Here is a 13,318-nt window from a genome sequence, read left to right on the forward strand (position 1 = left end):
TCTTCTAGGTTATCTAATGGATTGTGTAAGCTTTACTTTGTATTCTCCTATATCCCTTTGTATTTCTATGGTATCCATTGACATTTTTCCTCTTTCATTTCTGATTTTATTTAAGTCTTCTCTTTTCTTCTTAGTCAGTCTAGCTAAGGACTTGTCAATTTTATTTATCTTTGCAAAGAAACAGCTGTTAGTTTCATTGATCTTTTTTACTGCCTCTTTAGTACCTATTTCATTCATTTCTGAACTTATTTTTATTATTTATTTCCTTTGCTAGTTCTTTTTTTTTTTTTTTTTTGAGGAAGATTAGCCCTGAGCTAGCTACTGCCAGTCCTCCTCTTTTTTGCTGAGGAAGCCTGGCCCTGAGCTAACATTGTGCCCATCTTCCTCTACTTTATACGTGGGATACCTACCACAGCATGGTTTGCCAATCAGTGCCATGTCCACACCCGGGATACGAACCAGTGAACCCTGGGCCACCAAGAAGCAGAATGTGTGAACTTAACCACTGCACCACTGGGCCGGACCCTTTTTAGTCCTTTTATGTGTATTACTAGACTGTTTATTTGAGATTTTTCTTGGTTCTTAGGGTAGGCCTGTGTTGCTATATACTTCCCTCTTAATATGGCTTTTGCTGCATCCCATACGTTTTGGTATTCTGTGTTTTCGTTTTCATTTCACTCAACATATTTCTTGATTTCTCCTTTCATTTCTTCACTGATCCAATTGTTAAGTGGCATATTGTGTAGGCTCCTATCTGTGACTTTTCCAGCTTTATTCTTGGAGGTTTTTTCTATTTTCATACCATTGTGTTAGAAAAAGATGCTTGGTACGTTTTCAATCTTCTTAGATTTCATGAGACTTGTTTTATTTTCCCAAGATACAGTCTATCTTTGAGAGTGTTCCATGTGCCTTTGAGAAGAATGTATATTCTGCTGCGTTTTGGATGAAGTAGTCTAAAACATCTTTTAAGTCTATCTGGTCTAGTGTTTCATTTAAGGCCAATGTTTCGTTCTTGACTCTGTCTGGATGAAGTACCCATTCATGTTAGCGAGGTATTAAAATCCCTAATATTATTGTGTTGCTGTCAATTTCCACCTTTATGTCTGTTAATAGTTGCTTTATATACTTTGGTGAGCCCATGTAAAGTGCATACAAATTAATAAATATGTCTTCTTGGTGGAATGCCCCTTTTATCATTATATAATGTCTGTCTCTGTCTCTTGTTACCATTTTTGGCTTGAAGTCTATTTTGTCTCATACAATTATGGCTACACTCACTTTCCTTTGGTTTCCATTTGCTTGGAGTATCTTCATCCATCCCTTCACTCTGAGCCTATGTTTCTCTTTAAACCTCAGATATACCTCCCGGAGGTAGCATACTTTTCAGTCTTCTTTCTTAATCCATTCAGCCGCTCTGTGCCTTTTGATTGATGAATTCAATTCATTTACACTTACAGTGATTATTGATATATGAGGGCTTAATACTGCCATTTTATCTTTTGTTTTCTTGTTCTATATTTCCGTTGCTTTTTTCCCTTTGTGTTTCTGTCTAAAATTTCAGTTTTCTGTGGTGTATTTCTCACTTTCCTCTTTTCTTGTGTTTTGTGATCTGCTTTGAGGTTTTTTTTTTTTTCTGGTTACTGCAAGTTTTGTAGAAAAGAGCTAATAAATGATATAGTCCTTTGCTTGCCCATAGCATCGTATCTCCATTTGCCTATTCAGATTCCATCCTTTTCTTCTTCCCCTAGAATATCTTGGTTGTTACAAATTATCTTTTTCTGTGTTGTGTTTGTTACCAAATTGAAGTGGTTATAGCTATTTTTGATGCTTTCTTTCCCTTTAGCCTTTATGCAATAATTGTTTACTAACCTATTCTGATATAGAGTTGTCATTTTCTGATTATGTCTACTTGTCACCTTACTCAAAGCTTTGTAAATATTTGCCTTTCTGTTTTAGGTAGGAGCGCTCTTTTCAACATTTCTTGTATGACAGGTCTAGTGGTGGTGAGCCCCCTTGGCTTTTGTTTGTCTGGAAAACTTCCTATTCTCCTTCATAGGTGAAAGATAACGTTGCTGGATGAAGTATTCTTATCTGATGGTTTTTGCATTTCAATATTTTGAATATACCTTTCCACTTTCCCCTAGCCTTTGGAGTTTCTACTGAGAAATTTGCTAATTGCCTAATGTGGATTTCTCTGTTAGTTATTTTCTTCTTTCTAGCCACCTTCAGTATTCTTCCTTTGTCATTAACTTTTGACTTTTTAAATATAATATGCCTCAGAGAATGTCTTTTTGTGTTGATGTAATTAGGTCTTCTATTAGCTTCATGAATTTGTACATCCAGTGTTTTCCCCAGCTTTGGGAAGTTCTCAGCTACTATTTCTTTAAATAAGCTCTCTTCCTTTTTTCCTCTCTTCTCCTTCTGGGATACTCATTATCTTTATGTTGCTTTTTCTAATTGAGTTGGCTATTTTTGCTAGAATTTTTCCTTTTTTAATAAAAGTTTTATGTCTCTTTCCTCTTCCACCTGAATTATTTCTAGTTTTCTATCTTTCAGCTCACTAATTATCTCTTCTATATGGTCTGCCCTGTTTCCAATGCTTTCTACTTTATCTTTCTTCTCACTTAATGTACTTCAGCACCACATTGTTTTTATGTTTTGATATGTTTGGTGAAGTACTTTTTCTATTCATTAACTTTATTCCTGAGCTCACTGAACTGTTTTTATGAGTTTTCTCGTAACTCACTGAGTTCCTTCATGGTAACTATTTTGAATTCTCTGTCACTTAGATCACAATCTTCCATGGCATTAAGTTTGGTTCCTAGAGAGTTGTAATTTCCTTTTTGTGCTATTATATTACTGTAGTTCCTCATGGTGCTTGGTGAGTTGTTTCTCTGTTGGTGCATTTGTGGTAACCAACACTTTTTTATTTGAATAAGGCTATATTTACTTTTAATCTGGTTGCATTTGTGTGCTTGTGCTTTTCACCATCCACTATCTCTGCCACAGGCATCATCAGTGCCTTCCTTATGATGTTACTGCCACCAAGGTTGCTGGTGCCTTGCTGCTTACAAAGTGGCTACAGTCATGGGTGTTGCAACTGGGGTCACCATGCTTGAGTGCCTCTGCTACTTTCAGAGTTGCCTGGGTCTTGTATTCCCCTACTGCATTGGTTGGGGACAGGGAAGTTGATGCTGGAGATGGCATCACTAGCACTCTGCCATGTTTGTGTTTGTGGGGTCTCCAGGTTCTGCTGCTATGTGTGCATGGACTGAAGTTTGGGTGCCTCTGCAGCTGGTGGGGCTGTGGCTGTGGTATCCACTATTGCTGTGACCTGGCCCTCTGAGCACTCTCCATTGGCTCAGCTGCTGCTCCCACATTTGCCACTGGCACTGCTGCTCCTATGTTATCTGGGGGTGCTGACAATGCCACTGTGGGTGGTACTGGATTCATTGGTGTCACCACCACTGCTGGGTGCTGTGGTCCTGTATGTTGCCCCTGCTGCTGGAAGGGCCTGTGTCAGATGCACTGCCATTAGGGAAGTGGGAGTGGCCTGGATCACAGGCACCTCTGCATATCCTGAAGGCTTAGGTCAAGGGCACAACTTGCAACTGCTGGGGGAGCGGGAGGGGTTGAACCATGAGTACCTCAACAAAGGACACTAGCACCACCACCACTGCCAGGGATATCCACTTCTCAGTTGTAGGCACAGCTGCTGGAAGGACTGTTGTCAGAGGTGCCACTTGGGAAGGGGAACTGGCTAGGTCTCAGCCACCTCTGCATTTCCTGAAGCTTCAGGTGATGGTTGCCACCCAACACTGCTGTGGAGGAGGAGACGCTGTGCCATGAGTGTCACTGTTTCTCTGGCAGCCTCTGGTCTCAGGCACAGGTGTGTTCTTCATAACCTCTGGTCAAGGGCAACACCACCGCTGCTGGGAGTATCCACATCATGGATGCAGCCCCTGTTGCTAGAAGGGCTGCTCTTGGAGGTGCTGCTGTGGGGGAAGGGAAAGGGAGTTGTGTCACAGGTATCATCATGGTTCCCAGAGTCTCCAGTCATGGCTTGCAGTAATTCCTGGTTCCAGGGATTCTCAGTAATTCCAGAGCATCAGCTGCCAGGGTTCTTAGGGCCTCCATTCATGGGTGTTACCTCAGATCCTGGAACCTCTGATGTCAGGAGTTGCTGCCACTGTTCCCCTGGTTCCAATGCTTCCAGGAGCTCCAGTCCACTCCACTTCACATGTACAGATAAATGGATTTCTCAGGTGTCTTAGTGTGCTGTTCAGAGAGCCCTTTATTGGTCAATGGATGTTCTACTGGTTGTAACTTACAGGGGAGAGACGAAGGGAACAACTCACTTCACTAGGATGGTGGCCCATGGAAACATTTTAACACTATTAGAAAAACTGTGTTAAAACTAAAATGATGCATTGAAATGAAATTGCACCAATTTTTCTGAAAATTATTAAATCCATTAATGATTGAAGATTGAGTGTTATAAACTTGGAGGAATTGTAGTGTTAGCGTATACAGTAATTTTATGAACTAAATTACTTTTATGTAATGACATATTCATCTATTAAAAGGGGATAGAGTGCATCGTTATTTACAAGTGTGATATCCTCTTGTTTGGTTGTTCCCTTTATCATTATGTAGTTCCCTACTTTGTCTCTTGTTACAGTTTTTGTGTTTTAAAGTCTGATTTGTCTGATATAAGTATTACTACTCCAGATTTCTTTTTATTGTCATTTACATGGAGTATCTACTTCCATCTCTTTATTTTCAGTTTGTGAATGTCTTTAGGTCTGAAGTATGTCTCTTATATAAGGCATATAGATAGGTCTTGTTTTTTGTCTAATCAGCCACCCTATGTCTTTTGATTGGAGAATTCAGTCCATTGAAATTTAAAGTAGCTATCAATAAGTATGTACTTATTGCCATTTTGTTACTCTTTTCCTGGGTGTGTTGTAGTTCTTCTCTGTTCCTTTCTTCTGTTTCTCTCTTCCCTTGTGGTTTGATGGTTTTCTTTAGTATTAGGTTTGGGTTCCTTTCTCTTAATTTGTTATGTATTTATTATAGGTTTCTGGTTTGTGATTATCATGAGGTTCATGTACAATAAGCTTCATATATAGCAATCTATATTAAGTTGATGGTCTCTTAAGTTTGACCTCTTACTCAAAGCTCTACTCTTTTACTCCCCTCCTCCCACATGTTATGTTCTCGATGTCACATTTAACCTCTTTTTTGTGCATGTGTATTCATTACGCTTTTATCATGGAGATAGATAATTTTAGTGCTTTTGTCTCTTGACCTTCATATTAGCTTCTGATACCTTCACTTTGTATTTTCCTTTACTAGTGATTTTACTGTTGGGTGGTTTTTTTTTTTTTAATAAGAAAAGTACTTATTTCTTTCTGTGGTATTTTCTTTTCCACTTAAGTAATTCCCTTCAGTATTTCTTGTAGAGCTTGTTTGTTGGTGATAAAATCCTATAGTTTGCTTATCTGGGAAGCTTTTTCCCTCTCCTTCCAATCTAAATGATAACCATTCCAGGTACAGTATTCTTGCTGCAGATTTTTTTTCCTTTCAGCACTTTAAATATTTTGGTCCACTCCAATCAAGCCTTGAAGATCTGCAGAGAAGTTAGCTGATAGCCTTATGGGGTTTCTTTTGTATGTAACTTGGTGCCTTTTCTTGCAGCTTTCAGAATTCTTTATCTTTAATACTTGACATTTTACTTATATGTGTGTTAGTGTGGCCTCTTTGGGTACATCTTGTTTGCTACTCTCTGTGCTTCCTGTACCTAGACGTCTGTTTCCTTCCTTGGGTTAGGAAAGTTTTCAGCTACTATTTCTTCAAACAGATGATCTGCCCTTTTGTCTCTCTCTTCTCCTTCTTGAATGTCAATAATATGGATGTTAATGTGCTTGATTTGTCCCAGAGGTCCCTTAGACTGTCCTCATTCTTTTTAATTCTTTTTTCTTTTATCTGTTCAGCTTGAATGATTGCCTCTAGTCTTTTGTCCAGCTCACTGATCCATTCTTCTGTACCATCTACTCTGCTATTGATTCCCTTTAGTGAATTTTCCGTTTCCATTATTGTATTCTTCAGTTCTGATTGGCTCTTTTTTATATTTTCCCCTTCTTTGTTGAAGTTCTCACTCAATTCATCCATTCTTCTCCCAAGATCAATGAGTATCCATATGACTATTAGTTTCCATTCCTTATCAGGTAGATTGTTTATCTCTGTTTTGTGTAGTTCTTTTTCTGAGGATTTGCCCTGTTCCCTTATTTGGAACATATTTCTTTGTATTCACATTTTACCTATTTGTCTGTGCTTATTTCTCTGTATTTGGTAGACCAGCTATGTCTCCTGATCTTGGAGAAGTGATCTTATTTAAGAAAGACCTTATGAGACTCAGCAATGTGATTCACTCTCATCACCCGTTCCAAGTGTTCTAGGAGTGTCCCCTGTGTGGGCTAGGTGTGTCTTTCTGTTGTGCACAGGGAGGCTAGACTGTACCCCTGACTCACTGGCTATAAGGCTCAGCTGTGTGTGGCTGCTATAGTGTGTTCATTCACTTTATCTGGAATGGAGAGCCCTGGAAAAATTGACTGCAGAGTCTAATAGCACACACCTGTTGTAGTTTTTCTAAGTGTGTAGGTCCCCAGAATGGCTGATTGCTAGGCTTATGGGTTTCAAATTTCTGTAGGCCTCTGGCTTACAAGGCTGTTGTCAGCTCTCTCATCAGTGAAGCTGGATGGGCCAGCCCCAATTTGGCAATTACTTCAAGTGTTGGAAGGTGGGGCCCATACCCCATGTGGCTGTTTGAGCAGCATAAGTCTGCCACAACTGACAAGCCCCACTACCTGCAAACCCATGCACCCCGTAAATGCAGTCCTGCCAACAGCAAGCCCTTGGGAAAATTGTGGGCCCACATAGGTGGGGTGTGTGGGATCTCTGCAGAGGAGTGAGTGGGTCCACTTCAGTGGAGCTTGCTGTTGCCTGAGACAGACCCTAGGGTGGGATGTCTGCCTTGGCTGAGCTGGATTAAATCAGTGCTCTAGTTTTTGGGACTGACCACTTCACTAACAGGCCAGGGGAAAGAGTTTAATGGTGTCTGCCAGCATCTGTGTCAGCACTCCTGTACTAGGTCACAATGCTGGCTGCCACCAATGTCTCAGTCCCTGGAGAGGTAGTCCCTTCCTGGGGAGATCTCCCCTCTTGCTGAGATGCACACAAAGCCTATCAAGTGACTCTCTTTTCACCAAAGGACTGTGCACCTTTCTTTCTGGTGATTTTAGGTTGCTTTCTGAAATGCATGAGTTTGTGCATGGGTCCTTAAGAGTAGGCTTTTTCTTTCCCTTAGGTGGAAATGTGGTTTTTTTCTCTCCAGAAAGTAATTTCTGCCTCTTACACCTCAGTCAGCACTGTCCCTTGTTGTGGGAGTTCTTTTTATTCAGCTTTAAATTCTCTGTCAGGAAATTGTTCCAAGGATTGTTGTAAAGTTATTGTGTCCATAGGATGAAGTGACTTCAAAGTCATCCTTCCCTGCCATCTTTCAAGTCTAACTGTATTTTAATAAGAATATTTGTTGTAAATGACAAAAGCTTAAGTCTGACTATGTAAGGGGGAAACAATGGTAATTTTTGAAAACTCTACTTAATAAAAATGGGGAAAACAGAAAAAGTCGACTTTTAAACAAGTTAAATGACACATGAACATAAAAAGAAATAAGACATTAAATTTAAATGATCTAGTCTCAAATGGAATCTTATCAAACAGAATTCTTTTAGTCATTCCTAATCTTGTAAAAAGAAAAGAGGGAATCTTTATCTATCATTCCTAAGGAAATTAAAAATGAAAATACCATGTGATCTAGCAATCTCACTTCTGGGTATATATCCAAAGGAAATGATACCATTAACTTGAAGAGATATTGGTACTCCCATGTTCACTGCAGCATTATTCACAACAACCAAGGTATGGAAACAACCTAAGTGTCTATCAATGGATAAAGAAAATTTCGTATATATACAATGGATTATTATCAGCTATGAGAAAGAAGAAATTCTGTCATTGTGACAAGGATGAACCTGGAGGGCATTGTGCAATGTGAGATGCTAGACAGAGAAAGCCAAATAATGCATGCATGATTTATATGTTGAAAAAATAAAGAATCAAATTCATAGAAACAGAGTGGAAAAATGGTTGCTGGTGCTGAGGAGTGGAGAAAATAGGGAGAGGTTCGTAAAAGCATACAAACTTTCAGTTATTAGATGAATAAGGTCTGAAGATATAGTGTATAACATGGTGACTATACTCAATAACACACTACTGTTTATAAATAAAATTTACCAAGATAGTAGAACTTGAATATTCTCATCTCAAGAAAAGTTAAAAAATAAGGCACTGATTTTTTTCTTTACTTTTTAAAAATTTTTTTAAGAAAGATTAGCCCTGTGCTAATCTGCAGCCAATCCTCCTCTTTTTGCTGAGGAAGACTGTCCCTCAGCTAATATCCGTGCCCTTCTTCCTCTAATTTATATGTGGGATGCCTGCCACAGCATGGCCTGATGAGCAGTGCCATCTCTGTCCTTTGGGATCCAAACTGGCGAACCCCAGGTTGCCAAAGTGGAATGTGCACCACCATGTTGGCCCATGATTTTTTTTTAATCCAATTGATATGCAATCTTACTGAATACAAAAGCTCCACTTGAAAAGTTCCATGTTTTATCTCATTCTTAAGTGCAACTTTTAAAAACTCTGTGAACAACGCCGTTATTTTTGTATTGTGAGAAATATAATTGAGGTCAGAAAATTATGTGATGAGAGTATAGAGGCTTAAAAACCTGAAATTCATCAACACAAAAGAAAACAAGTTTCCTCAAGTGAATGATGTGCTTGTTCATTAGAAAAGAGGTTAGCAAAACTTTCCTATTTTGACAAAAAAATGTTGACATTTAAAGTTATAAGCTTGACTCTCATGACATAACCTTTTAATTTTCTAAATTAATAAAATGAAGAAATGTGATTGTAGAATCAGGGATGTTATTTCCATTACATCATCGGAAAGAGAAATAATAATCTGACTGATACTATTTTTTAACCAATTGTCTTAGCTGTGTAATTAGTCTAGAATGAATTATTTAGGAAGCATTCACTAAAAAGAAAATTGTGTAGTCTCAGGTGTCATGTCTACTCATTGCATATCTTAGACATTCTCTTCCTATTTATTTTTTCTCTCCTCTGCCTTTTCAATATGTCTCTAACCTGTCAGGATAAGTAAATGCTATAGGATAATGTAAAAACGGCCTTGCAATCTCTGAAGCATAAATAGGCAAACAATCACCATTTAGTCTGGTCTCTCTGATGGTGTGAGTTCAAAAGCAACTTTTAAACAAATCTTATCATTGACAGGAGATGACCCTTATGAGGAAACTATGAAAAGAGTAGATGAGCAGCTTAAGCAGGTAGTAAAATAAACATATTGTAAACTATATAAATTATAAATCTAAGCCTTAAAAAAATGAGGTATATTACAAGTAAAATTTGTCTCTATTTCAAATTAAAATTTTGACCCTTTCTAAACTGAGATTTACTCAGGTTATGTAAATCACAGTCTGGTTAGGAAAATTCATATTATATTCTTTCATGTTAACCATAGAACAATTGGATAATCTCTATGCCGGTGAGATCCTGTAATTTTACATCGTTAGATCCTTATGTTGTGGATTTTCTCACCCATTTATGGGAGAAATTCTAGTTGACTTGTCTCTATTACTATTCATCTCTTGCTATACTCATATGTTTTCTGTGTCATTTGAACTCTATTATCCTCAGTCTTGTTGACCCCTAAAACAATGAAAGAGTTTTCTTTGAAGAAAGAACAAAAATACAATGTTAACGAAATTCAGAAATTTCTATCATACAAAATGTGATATATGTGTATATGTATATGAGGTAACCATTCCAAAAAAATTACTAATACTACCTATGAAAACCAAATACTTTATTTGTTTTTGGGTCGTTATATCTTAAAAGTGTTAAGGATATTTAATTAGAAATGCCATGGAGAGATGAATCCTAAGTGAACTCCTGCTATTTTATTTTAGCCCAGGACTTCTTTCTCTCCAGTTCTTCTGGAAACTTCACATCACTCTGACAACCTTTCACATGCACGTGATTAGAATCAAGCTTTCACAAGTACCAAATCAAATATCACTTCCAGTTACAATGACACTCAGATAAAATATTTCAAACATCGACCTGCTATTTTTAGTCATTTTTTGTTTTTCACAATTTACCCAATAGTGTCACACTACCCCTTCCCCACTGCCAAATTCATGCCCCTCTAAGGCCTGTGAATGTGACCTTATTTGGAAATAGATTCTTCACAGATGTAATCAAGTTAAGATGAGGTCATATTGGAGTAGGGCAGGCCCTTAATTAATCCATCTGATGTCCTACAAGAAGAGGGAAATTTGGACAAGGAGAAAGAGACACTGGGAGAAGACCATGTGACAACAGAGGCAGAGACTGGAATAATACATCTATAAGTCAAGGAGTACCAAGGACTGCTGGCTAACCTAAAACCAAAAGAAAGACATGAAATAAAGTCTTCAAAGTGAACATAGCCCTGTTGACACCTTGATTTCGGACGTCTAGCCTCCAGAACCATGATAGAAGAATTATTTGTTGTTTTAATCCTAAGAAAGTTAAAACATATAATATGTTATGTGAAATGAAGGAGAGTAACCTCAACTAATTTGGAGTCAGGAAGACCTGAAGGGGCAGCTCTCAAACCCTATTATATGGGCCTGCCCCATGGTACATCTGTTAAGTTCACATGTTCAGCTCTGGAGGTCCGGGGTTCACCAGTTCAGATCCTGGTTGAGGACCTATGCACCGCTTGTCAAGCCATGCTGTGGCAGGCATCCCACATATAAAGTAGAGGAAGAAGGGCACAGATATTAGCTCAGGGCCAGTCTACCTCAGCAAAAAGAGGAGGATTGGTGGCAGATGTTAGCCTGGGGCCAATCTCCTCAAAAAGACTTTTAAAAAGTCCTATTATACATGTTAATTGCTCCAAACAGGAAGAGGCCTGCTTGCATCTCTGACAAGAAGTACAACCACTTTACTACTGAAGGAAGATTTCTCTCCCCTTGGAAACAGCCCAGCCAATGAGAAAAGCTGCAGCTCAGTCAATGAGAGTCATTACCACCCTAAACTGTTACTTTCACCCAGTAGACTTTCCCTCAGATCAACCCCTCCCTAATATCCCTTTTTCTGTATAAAAGCAAGCTTCTGCTTTTGTTATCTGTGTTTTCTTATGATTCCCATAGCATGCACATTCTGAAATGCAATTCTTTTGTCTAGTCCCAAATAAACTTGTTTTGAGGGTAAAATAACATGTGTATTTGCTTTTTAAGTTGGCATTTAGAAGATGATAAGTGTTACATTAAAACACCTTTGAAAAGAGTAAGAGGAATTGGGAGTGCTGTCTATGACAGGAAGTGCCATTCACGTGGGAGTCATTGAGGAGGTAATAATAGGACAAAGACATTAAGTAGGTGAGGCAACTAGCAATGCAGATGAGTAGAGAAGAACATTTCTTGTAGAGCAAATAACTAATGAATCTTGCTGTTGAAGAAGCATGGTGGACATATCTGAGGATCAGCAAGGAGGCTGATATGCTTAGAGCAGTGTGAGTGAGGGGAATAGTTTTACAGCATGAATTCCTAACAGAGGTGGTGTCACTGACAACGGGACAAAAATTGATTCTTGAAGGTAGTGAAAAAATCCTTAATTTAACGTATAAAGCACAGATATACATAAAGTACATAAAGGGATGTGTAGTATATCTGTTGTTTTGAATTTTTATGGGGATTGGTTAAAAAAACATGTTAGCAAAGTCTTCTTAGTGGGTTGAGGTTAGGGGCGATAATGAAAAACAAAATGGAGAAACACTGTACTAGAGTTTAAGATGCAAGACGTAACAAGCTCAGATCATCCAGGCTTTTGTAAGGCTTTCGCTTCTTCTTGGAGAAGCATGGAGAGCCATTCTTAGCTTTAAATAGATAAGTAACATGATCTGACTATATTTTAATAGTCTTTTTGGCCACAGAAATGAATAGAGAGTAATGTCGGAAATAGAAAGACTCAAAATACTTCAAGCAAGAGATGATGGTGGCAAACAGAAGTGATGAGAAGTCACTGGATTTTGCCATATTTTGAAGTTAGTGTTAGGAGGACTCATGTAAATTGTGGCTTGAGAAAGAAGGAGAGAAGTCAAGGATGAACTATGTTTCTTGTTTTGAGAAAGTAGAAATATTGTAATTCCATTAAATGAATTGGTAAAGATTATACACTAACTAGATGCAGGGTAGAGAGATCAGGAGCTTGTTTTTGGGTTAGACATGTCGAGTGTGAATTATCTAATAAACATCTGAGTAAAGATGTTGAATAGGGACTCAGATATCTAAGTATTGATTTACATGGTGAGAATTGGGCTGGAAAATATAAAACTGTGCTTTTCAGCTTATATGTGGCGCTTAAAACCAAGGGATTGATAATATCACCAAGGAAATTAATGTAGATTTAAAAGAACGAAACCTGGACCGAATCCGGTGGCACTCAGAGGTTAAGATGTAAAAGTGAAGAGGTTAAATCAGCAAATAAGACTGAAAGGCAAAGCAATGAGATAGGAATAAAAATCCTAAGAAAATACATTGCTCTGGGTGCCAAGTGAAGAAAAGGATTCCACAAGGCACAAGCAATCTACTGTGTCTAATGCTGAGTCTAATTCAAATAAGATGAGAATTTATTATTGGGTTTACAAAATAGGGAATAGTTTCAGTGTGCTATTGGGACAAAAATGCAATGTGATAGACTTAAAAGAAAATAAAAAGAGAAGAATCAGAAATAGTTACTATGATGAACCCAGATGTTTTTTAATTGTATGTTTTCTGATTGCAATGAATTGTGGTTCTTGAATCTGAGTATCATATGTGTTATCAATCCCGAATACAATCGTTGTGGTCTGTTGTAATATTATTTTTCTTCATTTTTCATATCCTAGCACTTTGGAAATCTTATCCTTTACTTCATAATATCTTTTATAGTTTCTATCTCCTTTTCTCTTTTCTCAAATTGTTTTTTCAATTCACTAACTTTCTCCCTAAATGTTTCTATTCTTGTTTATTAATCACACTACAGATTTTTCATTTAAAAGGTTTGTTTTCATTTTAGAATTCTTATTGGTAACTTTTCCAAATTTCTGTGGCTTCTCCCTATCACTCAACCATCAGATGCAAAC

The sequence above is a fragment of the Equus asinus genome, chromosome 22, assembly GCF_041296235.1.
Source record: "Equus asinus isolate D_3611 breed Donkey chromosome 22, EquAss-T2T_v2, whole genome shotgun sequence".
NCBI lineage: Eukaryota > Metazoa > Chordata > Mammalia > Perissodactyla > Equidae > Equus > Equus asinus.